Source organism: Notamacropus eugenii, chromosome 3 (genome assembly GCF_028372415.1).
Source record: "Notamacropus eugenii isolate mMacEug1 chromosome 3, mMacEug1.pri_v2, whole genome shotgun sequence".
NCBI lineage: Eukaryota > Metazoa > Chordata > Mammalia > Diprotodontia > Macropodidae > Notamacropus > Notamacropus eugenii.
Genome location: NC_092874.1, coordinates 322,930,363 through 322,945,060, shown reverse-complemented (window position 1 = coordinate 322,945,060; position 14,698 = coordinate 322,930,363). Strand labels below are relative to the sequence as shown.

The 14,698-nt window shown below is 36.1% G+C and overlaps 1 protein-coding gene across 1 annotated transcript in view; it reads right to left on the bottom strand.

The window, feature by feature from the left end:
* The window catches only part of CNTNAP4 (contactin associated protein family member 4), a 676,519-nt gene that overhangs the window by 463,859 nt on the left and 197,962 nt on the right, over positions 1 to 14,698 (bottom strand). The window lies entirely within an intron of this gene.

Sequence of the window (14,698 nt, the reverse complement as noted above, 5' to 3'; positions counted from 1 at the left end):
AGCTGTTAATAATGGAAGAAAGGAATGGAAAAAGGAAGGAAGGAAGGAGGGAAGGAAGGAATTATACATGTTTCCTGTCTTTGAAAAATTTTTAAAGGATTCTGACTATAATGGCAGAAGCAAGGGTCTGTAAATGTTCTTACTGAGAAGGTGGACTACAACAGATATTATTTAATTTAAACTTAAATCTGAACCACTTACAATATCATTATAAAAATTGTGACCCACATGCCCTCTTAGTTACTGTTGTTCAGTCTTGTCCTACTCTGCATAAGCCCATTTGGGGTTTTCTTGGCAAAGACGCTAGAGTAGTTTTCCATTTTCTTCTCCATTTCATTTTACAGAAGAGGGAAAACAGTGAAACGGTGTTAAATGACTTGCCCAGGCTTCCACAGATAGTCAACCACTGAGGTCAGATTTGCAGTCAGGAAGATGTCTTGCTTGACTTCAGGTTCAGTACCTTTTCCACTGTGCCACCTAGCTGCCCAAACCCTTTAGTCACATCATTACTAGCAGAAGTATTGTTAGTGCTTCTGTGTGGCTTAGCAGAGGACCTGTGTACTGACATGGAAGTGTAGATTAAGGGAAATAGCATTATGATCATCTTGCATTTGTCAGAGATTTTTGTTAGAGTAAAGCTTATGATACAGATGCCTGGAAGAATAATTCCCTTTTCAATTTATCTTACATCATCATCATCATCATCATCATCATCATCATCATCATCATCATCATCATCATCATCATCGGCATGATGAATAAAAAGATAACTTTGAAGGCAGGGAAACCTGATTTCAAGTCCTGCCCCTGATATAGAATATCAGTGTGAGTCTACGGACGAATTAACTTCTCAATACTGTAGACGACTTTCTGAAACAGTAAATTACAGAAAGGGAGTCAATTTATACTGATATTGGGTTTTTCTTCTCTAGAAATTTCACACACCAGTGATATCACAGGCCTGGTCAAACTAATAATATCGAATCACATTCAAATAACACTTTTATTCTTATAAAGTATTTTACATATATCATCTTATTTTGTCTTCAAGACCCTGAAAATAGTTGTTATGATCATTTTCATTTTGGAGGTATGGGAATGGTGACTTAAAGAGAAAGAAGAGAAGGTAATGACTCATGGGTCAAAGCAAAGAGATCACATGAGAAATGAGTCATTGACTGGGGTGGTGGTGGTGGTGGTATGTGTTTAGTACTAGAAGGTAAGAAAGGAGAGTATTGATGGATGCTTGTCTCTTTTCTTCAGGACTCGCATTATGTTCCAATTCTTATGGATAGACTTCTATAATCTTCTTTGTTTTTCTTTAAACTATCTTAAATTTATGTATTTTGTAAATGTAAATCTACCCAGATCCTGCCAAAAAATATCTGTTTCTTGAGGGCAGACAATATCTTTTCCCTTTTTTCTTTGAATCCTTAAGACCTACATAGTTTCTTGGACATATTAGGCACATAATAAAAATACTTGGTGACTTTCATAGAGGAAAATAAGTGTGTATGATATGAGCATCCCTTAGATTATTTGAACTGCTATAACAGTAAGCACTCTGACATACACAAGGGGGCCTGCAATCACAGGTTCTTAGGTCTGCACTTGTAAAAGGAAAGGCACCTTTTGAGGGATTAACAATGACCTTTAATCAAGCACCTATATCATTCATAATTCAAGAGGAAAAGTCAGCACCCTGAACCTCAGAGAAAATACAAAGAAATGAAAGATCAACAAACATCACTTCCAACTGTCTGACCATTATCAATACATGTATCACAAATCAACAGACAGGTCCAACTGTCTGACACCATAGTAACTAGAGAGGGAAGCACCAGCGTCTGGGTTTTCAAAGACAGGAGACTCCTGAGAAGCTTCCTAGAGTCTCCCTTGACCAAAAAATGCTTCCAGTCAGTAATCTCCAAAGTAAAACCCCAACCTCAGAGTATTTATACTTTTTTTTAGAGTCAGAGAGCATCATAAACACTAAGAACAAAAGGCATGGGCATGGGCTTTCCTACAAATTTTACCAACCTCATTAATACATAAGGAATATCTTTCATCACATTACAAACATAAATAAATATATTGTTTCTAGTTAAAGAAGCTTTTATTTCTGTACTTTAACCCTAGTAAAGACTCTTGGATGATAAAGGCAATATTCAATCAGAGGTATTTGATCATAATAAAATGAAACAGCAAAAGATTCCACTTTGCCTTCCATCACACTCCACACTTCCAGGATCCTTGACCTTACAATCTAAATGGCCATGGGTACTGGAACAAAGAGGCATTATGCTTCTTGATTATACTAAAACAGAAACAGCAAAAGATCCTACTTTGCTTGGCCTTACAACTGCCTTGCCTCAAATTGTCAAAATGGATGATGATTATTCTATTTGTGGTTTTGATTGAAGAAGGCTGTGTGGAACAGGGAGCAAAGGGACATGACCTGAATGAAAGAGACGGAGGAATAGAAGGAGAAGAAGAAGAGAAAGTGAAAAGTGGAAGAGAGAAATTTTAGGAGAGGAAGGGAGAAGGTAAAAGAGAAGGAGAGAGGAAATGGAAAAGGAAAGGAGAGGGTAGAGGGGAAACAAAAAGGGTTCAAATCCTGCTTTTTTCTCTTGCTATTGTTTAATCTTGAGGAAAAGTTATTTGACCTCTCTGGACCTCAGTTTCGTCATATGTTAAATGGAAATGTTGGTCTAATTAGCTTCTAAGGTCCACTCTGTTGATACACTTCTTTATTTGCACATGTGCACACACACACACATACACACACACTTTACTTAATTAAAAAGAAAGAGAATGGAAGAAGCAGAGAAGAATCATGATTAATATTGTGTTGGAAGAATTTTACATAGAGTACACAGTGATGAAAGGATTTCTGATGCCCTGACAGTAAATAAAGATAAAACTTTTCCTGAACAGGAGGGCTTTGAAATCTGATGAAGAAACAGCCCTTCTCCTTTGTTGGAAAGAAGACTGTCAGGTGAGAAATCAACCTGTAAGTACCTGGGGAAGGAGAGAGGACTGATGAGGCAGCTATTTGTAACTAGATGACGACAATAAGGAGATCTGTTGCCTATCTGGGACATTTATGAGAACCTCCTAAGACTATTGAAAATTAACGTGGACAGAAGTTGTGATTTATCCATGGGCAGACAGAAAATGTGTCAGAGGCAGAATTTGAACCCAGGCCTTCCTGCTAACAAATAGAAAAAGCAGATTCTCTCTTCCACATGACAACTTTTAAGATAAATAGAGTCATCATTTTCCCACAAGATTATACATCCACAGTTCCTTAAATACTTCTGCATAGGGGATGATGATTTCGTCAACATAGCCATTCATACAGGGAAGATTGGAGATAAAGGACCCAGTACCTTCCTCTACAGGAGCTGGGGACTGGCTTTCTCAGAAGCCATAGCTACTGAGGACTTGGAAAAGAAAATTCTTATCAACAAAACAATTGTCATGGTCAAGAATTTGAACACCAAAAACTAATGTGGGGGGGCAGAGCCAAGATGGCAGAGTAGAAAGACGCACATACGGTAGCTCTTACCCCATAAAATACCTGTAAAGAAGAACTATTAACAAATTCTAGAGCAGCAGAAGTCAAACAACAATGGAGTGAAGGAGATTTCTATACCGGAGTGACCTGAAAGACTGACAGGAAAGGTCTGTCCCACCAGACCCAGAGCAGAGCCCAGCCTAGCCTTGGCCATGCAGAACCTGAGAGGAGCAGATATGAGCAGGCTTCAGGGACAGAAACTCCAGAGGCAGTCAGATCCTTCAACCCACAGGCATCAAAGGTGAGTGAGAGGGTCTTTTTGACTGGCCGAGAAGGGAGCAGGTTGTCCCCATGACTCAGGCTATCTCAGGTGGCAGAAGTGGAGGCAGCAGCGGATGAGGCTCCGAAAGCAGGCAGCAGCCTGCATCCATTGTAGGAAGTCTCATGGTAAAATCCTTGAGGGATCTGAGCTCTGTGTGGAAGCCCTGACCCCACCTAAAGCCCCTGAGGGTTTGGAGCAGCTCATCTGAAACTCAGCCCCCAGTGCTGGCTTGATGGAACTGGAGGTGAGGTAGTTATGGAGAAGAAACTCAGAAATCAAGTAACTGCCTGGGAAAATGTCCAAAAAAGGGAAAAAAATAAGATCATAGAAGATTACTTTCTTGGGGAACAAGTGTCTCCACCCATCCTTTCACATAAGGAAGAACAAGGCATACTGTCAGAAGAAGTCAAAGCCTCTGCCTCCAAGGCCTCCAAAGGGAACTTAAATTGGGCTCATACAACAGAAGATCTTAAAAAACAAGTCAGCAGCTTACTAAAGGAGAACCCCAAAAAATGCTGAGGAAAATAACAGCGTTAAAAAGAGTCTAACTCAATTGGAAAAAGGTCCAAAAAGCCAATGAGGAGAAGGAGGCTTTAAAAAGCAGAATTATCCAAATAGAGGAGGAGGTCCAAAAGCTCACTGAACAAAATAATTTGTTGAAAAAGAGAATTGAGTTCAGGGAAATGAATGACTATGAATTAAACCACGCAGTTAGTAAACAAAACCAAAAGTTTGAAAAAATAGAAGATAATGTTAACCATCTCACTGGAAAAAGCAACTGTCCTGGAAAATAGATTCAGGAGAAACAATTTAAAAATTATGGGACTACCTGAAAGTCATGATCAAAAAAAGAGACTACACATCATCTTTCATGAAATTAACAAGGAAAACTGCCTGATATTCTAGAACTGGAGAGCAAAATAAATATTGAAAGAATCCATTGATCACCTCCTGAAAGACACTGGAACAGAGAAACTCCTAGGAATATTGTGGCCAAATTTCAGAGTTCCCAGATCAAGGAGAAAATACTGCAAGCAGCTAGAAAGAAATAATTTGAGTATTATGGAAATACAATCAGGATAACACAGGATCTTGGAGCTTCAACATTAAGGGATCGAAGGGCTTGGAATGGGATATTTCAGAGGTCAAAGGACCTGGGACTGAAACCAAGAATCACCTACCCAGCAAATCTGAGCATAATAATTCAAGGGAACAAATGGTCATTCAATGATGTAAAGGACTTTCAGTCTTTCATACTGAGGAAAAGACCAGATCTGTATAGAAAATTTGACTTCTCAAGACAAGAAGCAAGAGAAGCATGTAAAGGTAAACAGGAAAGAAAAATCATAAAAGATTCTCTAAAGCTGAAGTATTTACATTAGTATATGGAAAGAAAATATTTATAATTCTTGAATCTTTTCTCAGTATTTGAGTAGATGGAGAGATTGTACATACACACACACACATATAGACAGAGAATACAGGGTGTGTTGAATCAAAAGAGATTATATCCACACTCAAAAAAAAAAGGAAAGAAAAGAAAAGTTAAGGGGTGAAGGAGGAAAATACCGGGAAGAGAAAAGGAGAAATGAAACAGGGCAGGTTATAATTTATAAAAGAGATAAGAAAAATTTTGTTCAATGGAGGAGAAAAGGGAGAAGGGGAGAGGGGAAAAATGAAGCTACACTCTCCACATGTGGCTGAAGGAGGGAATAACATGCTCACTAAATTTGACATGAAAATTTATATCACACCACAGGAAGGTAGGAGAGGAGGCGACAAGTGGGGTGAGGGGAATGTTAGAAGGAAGGGAAAATAGGAGGAGGGAGTCACTAGAAATAAACACTTTCGAGAAGTGATCAGGTTAATTGGGGGGGGATGTAAGGGGGATAGAGTAGGACAGAGGGCAATATGATTAGTATTATACAACATGATTATTATTGAAGTTTTTTGCAAAACAACACATATTTAGTCTCTATTGAATTGCTTGCTATCTCAGTGGGGCTGGGGGGCGGGGAGAAAAGTTGGAATTCAAAGTATTAGCAACGAATGTTGAGAATTTTTATTGCACATAATCGGGAAATAAATATAGGGAATGGGGTATAGAAATTTATCATGCCCTACAAGAAAAGAGAGAAGATGCGGATAAGGGAAGGGTGGAGTGTGATAGAAGGAGGGTACATTGAGGGAAGGAGTAATCAGAATGCAAGGTATTAGGAAGTGGGGAAAGGAGAGTGATGGTGAGAAAAATTGGACATGTTACAAAGTGAGGTAAAAGCAATTAGTATTAAAAAAAATTGACTGAATTAATTACTGAGAATAAATCAATGACATCTTTAGTTTGGGGAAAAGAATTTTAGTCAAAATTTCTCAGAAGAAAGTAACCTTGGGTAAAATTTAGCACTGATGGAAAAGTTAAGGTTTTAACGGTAAATTTGATTTTATGATTGCTCTTTAATCAGGAACTAAAACAGGTATAGAAAGGCATATAAACCACTTAAGACTTGCCTCAAAAGATGTTCCTTAGCCCAAGTGAAGTTGTAATCATATTTGAAACCTGGTTATTGGAACCTGTCATTTTTAGATACTATGGGACTATTAAGTGACTATTCTTCTGAATCTAACTCCAAGCATAGATAGGAAGCAAGGCGGTCTGAGCCTCCAATCCATGATGCCAGTAAGCCTGTGAGATGCTGGTATGAAATACAAAAGATGACCTCACAGGAAGGGTGGGAGAGAGGCTATTCAGCCTGGGCTGAGGTAGGATTTTCATGACTCAATTTCCCCACTGACACCTGGCAGACATTAAGCCTGACTGAATGCAAGTTTACAATCTACTCCTTCCTGGAACTGGCATGATGTTGGAGAAATATTGTATCCCTGCAATGTTCCTACTCTTGGTGGCAATTTCCTATAGTCAAAAGGTTTGTAAGCTTAATACTAAATCGACTAAATTATAGATTATTGGTAGGGGAACATCTGAGGTTAAGTCTAAAATTAACCTATTAGGCATAGGACTTTAGACCAATAACAATAAGTTAATTTAATTCTTAGTAATACTGTGGAGACAATTAGGTAAGAGCTTGTGAAGTTGGCAGCATAAATATTATTTGTGTCTCAGGTGGTCAACGTTAAAAAAAAATATTTTGTGGTCCATACTGTAAATGCTTTAAAAAGAAGTTTCTCTTGACCAAAAGTTTGAATTGTTTTATCTGTTATAAACTGTGTTAAAATGAAAAATATAATTAAAAAAGTAAAATAAAAAATAATAAAACTAATGTGATCTTTTAAAAAGAAATAAATTATTTTGTTTTCAATATTCTACATTCACTTCCATATATCTTGGATTTTTTCCCCTTCCCTCCCTGTCATTCTCCCCACCTTCCCCACTCCTTCTCTGAGACAGTGGACAATCTTGTATGGGTTCTGCATGTACTTTCCTATTAAATACATGTTGCAAAGAAGAATTAAAATGAATAGGAGAAATCATAAAATAAAATAAAACATAATACAAAAGAAAATGATCTTTTTCTGTCTGTGATCCAATTCCATAGTTTTTTTCTCTAAATGTGAAAGACATTTTGCCTCACGAGTCCATTGGAAACTTTTTAAGTTCATGCATTTCAATGTAGTACTGAGTCTACCAGAAAAATTCCTCGTATACTGTGGTTGTGGCTATCTACAAAAATCTCTGGGTTCTGCTCCTTTCACTCAGAATCAGTTCATATAAGTCCTTCTAGGCTTCTCTGAAGTCTTCATTTCTCATAGCACAATAGTTTTCCATTACATTGGTATACCACAACTTGTTTAGCCATTCCTAAAATGATGGGAATCCCATTGATTTCCAGTTTTTGGAAAAACAAAGAGAGCTGCTATAAATGTTTTTGTACATGTGGGATCCTTTCCCATTTCTGTAATCTCTTTTGGATAGAGTTTCAGAAGCGATATTACTGGACCAAAGGGTATGCACACTTTTGTAGCCCTTTGAGCATAGTTCAAAATTGCTCTCCAGAGTGGTTGGATCAGCTCACAGCTCCATCAAGAATGAATTAGTGTTCCTACTCTCCCTCATCTTCTCCAACATTTATCATCTTCCTGTTTTGTCATGTTACCCAATCTGATAGTGATTTAGAGCATTTTTTCATATGATTAGAGATAGCTTTAATTTTTTCCTCTGAAAACTGCCTGTTCATATCCTTTGACTATTTATCAATTGGGGAATGACTTGTATTGTATGACTTGTACATTTTACTCAGTTCTCTATAGGCCTTTATCACAGACACGAGGTGCAAAATTTCTTTCTCAGTTTTCTGCTTCCCTCCTAACCTTGTTGCATTGGGTTTGTTTGTGCACAAAGTTTTCAATTTAATATACTGAAAATTATCCATTTTGTACTTCATAAGTTTCTCTGTCTCTTGTTTGGTCATAAATTTCTCCATTCTCCATAAATCTGATAAATACACTATTCCTTGCTCCCTTAATTTGTTTATAATATCAATCTTTATACCTAGATCATGTATCCATTTGGACTTCATTCCTGTGTATGGTGTCAGATATTGGTCCATGCCTAGTTTGTGCCATTCTGTTATCCAGTTTTCCCAGCAATTTTTGTCTAACAGTGAATTCTTATCCTAGAAACTGGGCTTCTTGAGTTTATCAGACAGTAGATTGCTATATTCATTGACTACTTTGTCTTGAGCACCTAACCTCTTTCACTGGTCTACCCCTCTGTTTCTTAACCAGTACCAAATGGTTTTGATGATTGCTGCTTTATAATATAATTTGAGATCTGGTAGGGCTAGGTCACTTTCCCTAACATTTCTCCTCATTAGTTCCCTTGGTATTCTGGACCTTCTGCTTTTCCAGATGAATTTTGATATTATTTATTCTAGCTCTAGAAAATAACTGTCTGCTAGTTTGATTGGTATGGCACTAAATATATTAATTAATTTAGGTAGAATTGTAATTTTTTTATTATATTAACTCAGCTTACCCATGAGCAACTGATGTTTTTCCACTTACTTAGATCTGACTTTATTTGTGCCAAAAATGTTCTGTATTTGGGTTTAAATAGTCCCGGGTTTGTTCGAACAGGCAGACTCCCAGATATTTTATGGTGTCTACTGGAGTTTTAAATGGGATTTCTCTTTCTATCTCTTCCTGTTAGTAATATATAAAAATGCAGATTTCTCTGGGGTTTTTTTGCCACCTGCAACTTCGCCAAAATTGCTTATTATTTCAAGTAGGTTTTCACTTGATTCTCTGAGGTTGTATATGCATATCATCATATCATCTGCAAAGAGTGATAACTTACTTTCTTCTATGCCATTCTAATTCCTTTAATTTCTTTTTCTTCTCTTATTGCTACAGCTAGCATTTCTAAGACCATACTGAATAACAGTGGTGATAATGGACATCGTTGTTTCACCTCTGATCTTGTCGAAAATGCATCGTTTGTTTCCACTGGATTTAATGCTTGCTAATTTTTTTAGGTAGATACTGCTTATTATTTTATGAAAAGTTCCATTTATTCCTATGTTTTGCAGGGTTTTCAATAGGAATGGGTGCTGTATTTTGTCAAAATCTCTTTCTACATCTACTGAGATAATCATGTGGTTTCTGTTAGGTTTTTTGTTGATATGATCAATAATGCTAATAGTTTTCCTAATATTGAACCAGACCTGAATTCCTGGTATAAATCCTACCTGATCGTAATATATTATTCTTGTGATAAGTTGCTGTATTCTTTTTGCTAATATTTTATTTAAATTTTTTAAATCTACATTCATTAGAGAAATTGGTGTATAATTTTCTTTCTCTGTTTTGATTCTTCCTGGTTTAGGTATCAGAACCATATTTGTATCATAAAATAATTTCGTAGGATTCCTTCTTTGGCAATTTCCTCAAATAATCTATATGGTATTGGAATTAACTGTTCTTTAAATATTTGATAGAATTCACTTGTAAATCCATCTGGCCTTGAAAGTTTTTTCCTAGGGAATTCATTGATGGCTTGTTCAATTGTACTAAGTGCTCAATTTCTTCTTCTGCTAATATGGGCAATTTGCATTTCTTAAACAATCATCCATCTCAATTAGATTGCCGAATTTATGTACATAGAGTTGAACAAAGTAATTTCTAATTATTGTTTTAATTTCCTCCTTATTGGAGATTAGTCCACCCTTTCCATTTTTGATATTGGTAATTTGGTTTTCTTCTTTTTTTAAATCAAATTGACCAAAGGTTTATCAATTTTACTGTTTTTTTTCATAAAACCAACTCTTAGTTTTATTTATTAGTTCAGTAGTTTTCTCAATTTCACTTTCATTAATCTCTCCTTTGGTTTTCAGTATTTCTAAATTGGTATTTACTTGGGGATTTTCAATTTGTTCTTTTTGTAGCTTTTTCAGCTACATGCCCAAGTCATTGATCTCCTCTTTCTCTATTTTATTCATGTAGGAATTCAAAGATATAAAAGTTCCCTAAGAACTGCTTTTGCAGTATCTTATAAGGTTTGGTACGTTGTCTTGTTATTGTCATTCTCTTGAATGAAGTTGTTGATTGTTTCTATGATTTGTTGTTTAACCCACTCATTCTTTAGGATGAAATTATTTAGTTTCCAATTTATTTTTAGTCTATTTTTTCATGGCCTTCTGTTCCACATAATTTTTATTGCATTATGATCTGTGAAGGATACATTCACTATCTCTGCCTTTCTGCACTGGATTGTGAGGATTTTATGCCCTAGTATATGATCAGCTTTTGTATATGTGCCATGTACCACTGAGAAAAATGTGTATTCCTTTCTATTCCCATTCAATTTTCTCCAGGTATCTATCATATCTTATCCAGAGTTTTATGCACTTCCTTAACTTATTTCTTGTTTATTTTCAGGTTTGATTTATCAAGTTCAGAGACGGGGAAGGTTGAGGTTCTCCACTAGTATAGTTTTGCTGTCTATTTCTTCCTCTAACTCCCTTAACTTCTCCTCTAAGAATTTGGATGCTATACCACTTGGAGCATATATGCTTAGTAATGAAATTGTTTCATTGTCTATGGTGCCTTTTAGCAGGATATAGTTTCTATCCTTATCTGGTTTTATTAGATCTATTTCTGCTTTTGCTTTGTCTGAGATTAGGATTGCTTCCCCTGCTTTTTTTTTTTTTTACATCAGCTGAAGCACAATATATTCTGCTCCAATTTTTTATGCCTCCATTTCAAATGTGTTTCTTGTAAGCAACATATTGTTGGATTACAGTTTTTTATCCATTCTGCTATCCATCTCCATTTTATGGGAGAGTTCATCTCATTCATATTCACAGTTATGATTACAATCTGTGTCTTTTCCTCCATCCCCTTTCCCCTTGTTTGTGCTTTTAGTTCCCCTTCTCCCTTCCCCTCCACAACGGAATTAATGTGATCTTATCAACAGTAATGATATTAGGTATGTGGATTAAAGGACAGGAATTTACATCTGCTTTGCTACTATAACTTACAACCAGAGACTTTCCATTAGTTTTGTAGCTGAGTGGCACAGTGGATAAAGGGATAAGCCTGGAGTCAGAAAGACTTGAGATCAAGTCCTGCCTGAGATACTTACAAGCTCTGTCACTCTCAGCAAGTCACTTAACCTCTATATGCCTCAGTTTCTTCAACTGTAAAATTGAGCTAATAATAGCACACATCTACCAGGTTTGTTCTGAGGATCAAATAAGACAATATTTGTAAAGCACTTTGCACAATGGCTGGTGCATGATGAGTACTTAGTAAATACTTGTTTCCTTCCTTACAGCTGAACCTTCCTATTAAAATATGTATTCGTATTATATATTCCTATTAGAAAATATATTGTAATATTCCTATTAGAATATCCTCCAAAGGAGGAACTACTTAGCTTTAGAGTTTCAGCAGCACTTATAGCACAATATTTTGTACACATAAGAAGTCCTTAGTAAAAACTGTTCATTCATTCATAATCTGGAGGTCATTTGTCACACTAACTGCCTTCTTGTGGATTTTTCCCAACTTATCAATATCGCTACTAAAATTTTACACTACCCATGATACGACATATGTAATCTCTCTAGTACCTAATACAGAGAAATTAACCTAAAATAATCCTAAGATCTATAGCTAGAAGCAGAAGTGTGCCAATACATGTTTAATAATCCACTCACTGAAAACTCAGACACTTTTAAGGAAAATATTCATTGTAAACATTTTATCCTTCATTTTCTTAAGTCAAGGTAATCAACAAAACATTACTTCAAGCCCTGATTTGTAACATTTTCTGATTTCTGAAGTATAGATGATCACACTGAAAATTTAATAGTTTACTCTTATGTGAGTCTTTTTGCAACTGGCTCCATTATACCATGACTAGAAGCAAATTTAAAATCCTTGGAATCCACCCCCTCATTTCACATAAGGAGAAACTGAGGCACACAACGCTAAATGGCTTTCCCATGTGTGAGGGAGAATGTGAACTGAGGTCTTCCCAAGTATGAATTCTGTACTCTATCCACTATACCATTTAAGCACTTAGCAGCCTAAAATTCCATTAGTTTAATGTAGCCTACTACTCCATTAGTTTTCTTGTCTGCCATATCACTACAGAGTCATATTTCAGACCCTTAAAAACATTTTTATTTTCAAATGCACATGCTCTATTCATCTGGTACATGTGAAGTTAACAATAAAAAAATGAAAAACCCTTAGCATTTAACTTCTCCTTTATCTATGTTAAATTTGGCACAACTTTCTGGACGATAAATATTTTTTTCTGAATCTTTACTATGTCATCCAATGTCTTGGCTATTCCTCCAAGACTTGAATTCTCTGCAAATTTAATAAGATACCATTTATGCTTACAACGAAGTAACTTATACATGTGTTAAATAGCACAGAACCAAGCAATATTCCCAAGGAAATTCTTTTGGTGACTTTCCAAATTGACATCAAATGATTCCTAATGAATAATGATCAAGAAAACCAAAGAGAATCTTCTGCAATCACTTTCATCTAGCCCAAATTGTACAAAACCATAGCCAGAAACTGCAAATGCTAAAATTAGCGTCCTGTCGGTAAAGCCAGTATCAGCATAGGTGTTCAAACAAGTTAGAAACCCAAGGTTCAGGTAAGAAAGGGATAGTTCAGAGAGGTCCTGGAAGGAAATAAGGTATCAGCAGTGTCCTAAGCAGGAACAGGCAACCATAGACCTTTGATTGGGATCAGACTGAAACTTGCTAATGCACTGAGTGATGACACAGCAAGGGTGATAGTACATATGAGAAAGAGGCCAGAAAATTGAGGACGAGGCCTAACAGGGTTTAATTGCTCCATTCAAGAGAATAGGAGAGGATGCAGTTTGACTCAGACACAAATCCTCAAATAAGGAACCTATGTAAGAAATAGGAATAGAAGACAATACTAAACATTAAAAAGAATTACTCTGAGTTAAAAGATGCCTGAAAGAAAAGCCCAGATTGAATGTAACTTCACATCAACTAAAATTAAAACTTCAGAGTGGAAAAAAGACATCCCAATGACTACAAGAGATCTTAGAAGAATGAGGAAATGATTTTTTAGTGGTATTACTAGAGAAAAAGACTCGAGGAAAGAATTGGAAAAAAGAATAAATTGATAATAACAGCTGCAATTTAGCACTTTAAAGCTTGCAATGCATTTTACAAATATTATCACACTGCATCCTTACAATGACCTTGGGATAAAGGTGCTATTAGTATCCTCATTTAACAGATGAGGAAACGGAGGCTGAAGTAAACAAACAAAGATTGATTAGCCTAGGATCAGAAATTGGAAACTTCTACAAGTCAGATGTGAACTCAAGCCTTCCTAATGAGGCCTTCCTGGAAAGTCCAATGTGCTGTGCCACCTAGATGACCCTTAAAATGATATAAAGTCTTTAATATACAAATATAAATATATATACATATGTACATACACACACACACACACATATAAACAAAAGTCAACCTAGGAAACAGCTGAAGAAAAGACAGCTAAAGAATTATCAGATTCTAATGAAAACATGATGAAAAGACTAATACTAGCCCTTATTGCACTCTTTTGCAAGAGAGTATGAATGAAAATAATATAGGTTTATTAGAACCTGAGGAAAAAATGAAAACAGAAAGAATGCTCTAATCAGCTTTTGAAAGAAACACAAAAATAGAACTCTCAGGAGTGCCAAAGACAAACTCTAATAGATTTTGAAATACCAATTCCATTCAAAGGAAAATTATTTTAATTAGTCAGAGAAAAAAGAATTCAAGCACCAAGAAACCACAGCCAGGATAGCAGGGTTTGGCAGCAACTTCTATAAAGAAGAAACAGTACTAGAATATGAAACCTCAAAGGATACAAGATGAAATACATGAATAACATATCAAAAGATATCTGCCTTTGTATGCAGCATTTGATGACAACTGGCCCCCATCTTTGCAAAGAAGTCAGGGAAAGATCCTCTCATCTTTACTCTGGGGCCAAGCCTGAATATGTTTTTGTGGAACTCAGTTTTTATTATTTTGCTCTTATTCATTCCAATCAATCAATAAACATGCATTAAGCACCTACTATGTGACAGATACTGTGCTAAGTCCTCAGGTTGCAAAAAAAGACAAATTACACTTCCTGACTTCAAGGAGCTTACAGTCTAATGGAGGAGACAACACATAAACAAATAGAAGCAAAGAAAGCAATATGCAGGACAAATAGGAAAGAACAGATGGAAGGGCCTAGAATTAAGATACATTGGGGAATGCTTCTTGTAGATTCTGAAATTTTAGTTGCAACTTGAACAAAGCCAAAGATGTCAGGAGTCATACTAGGGAGGA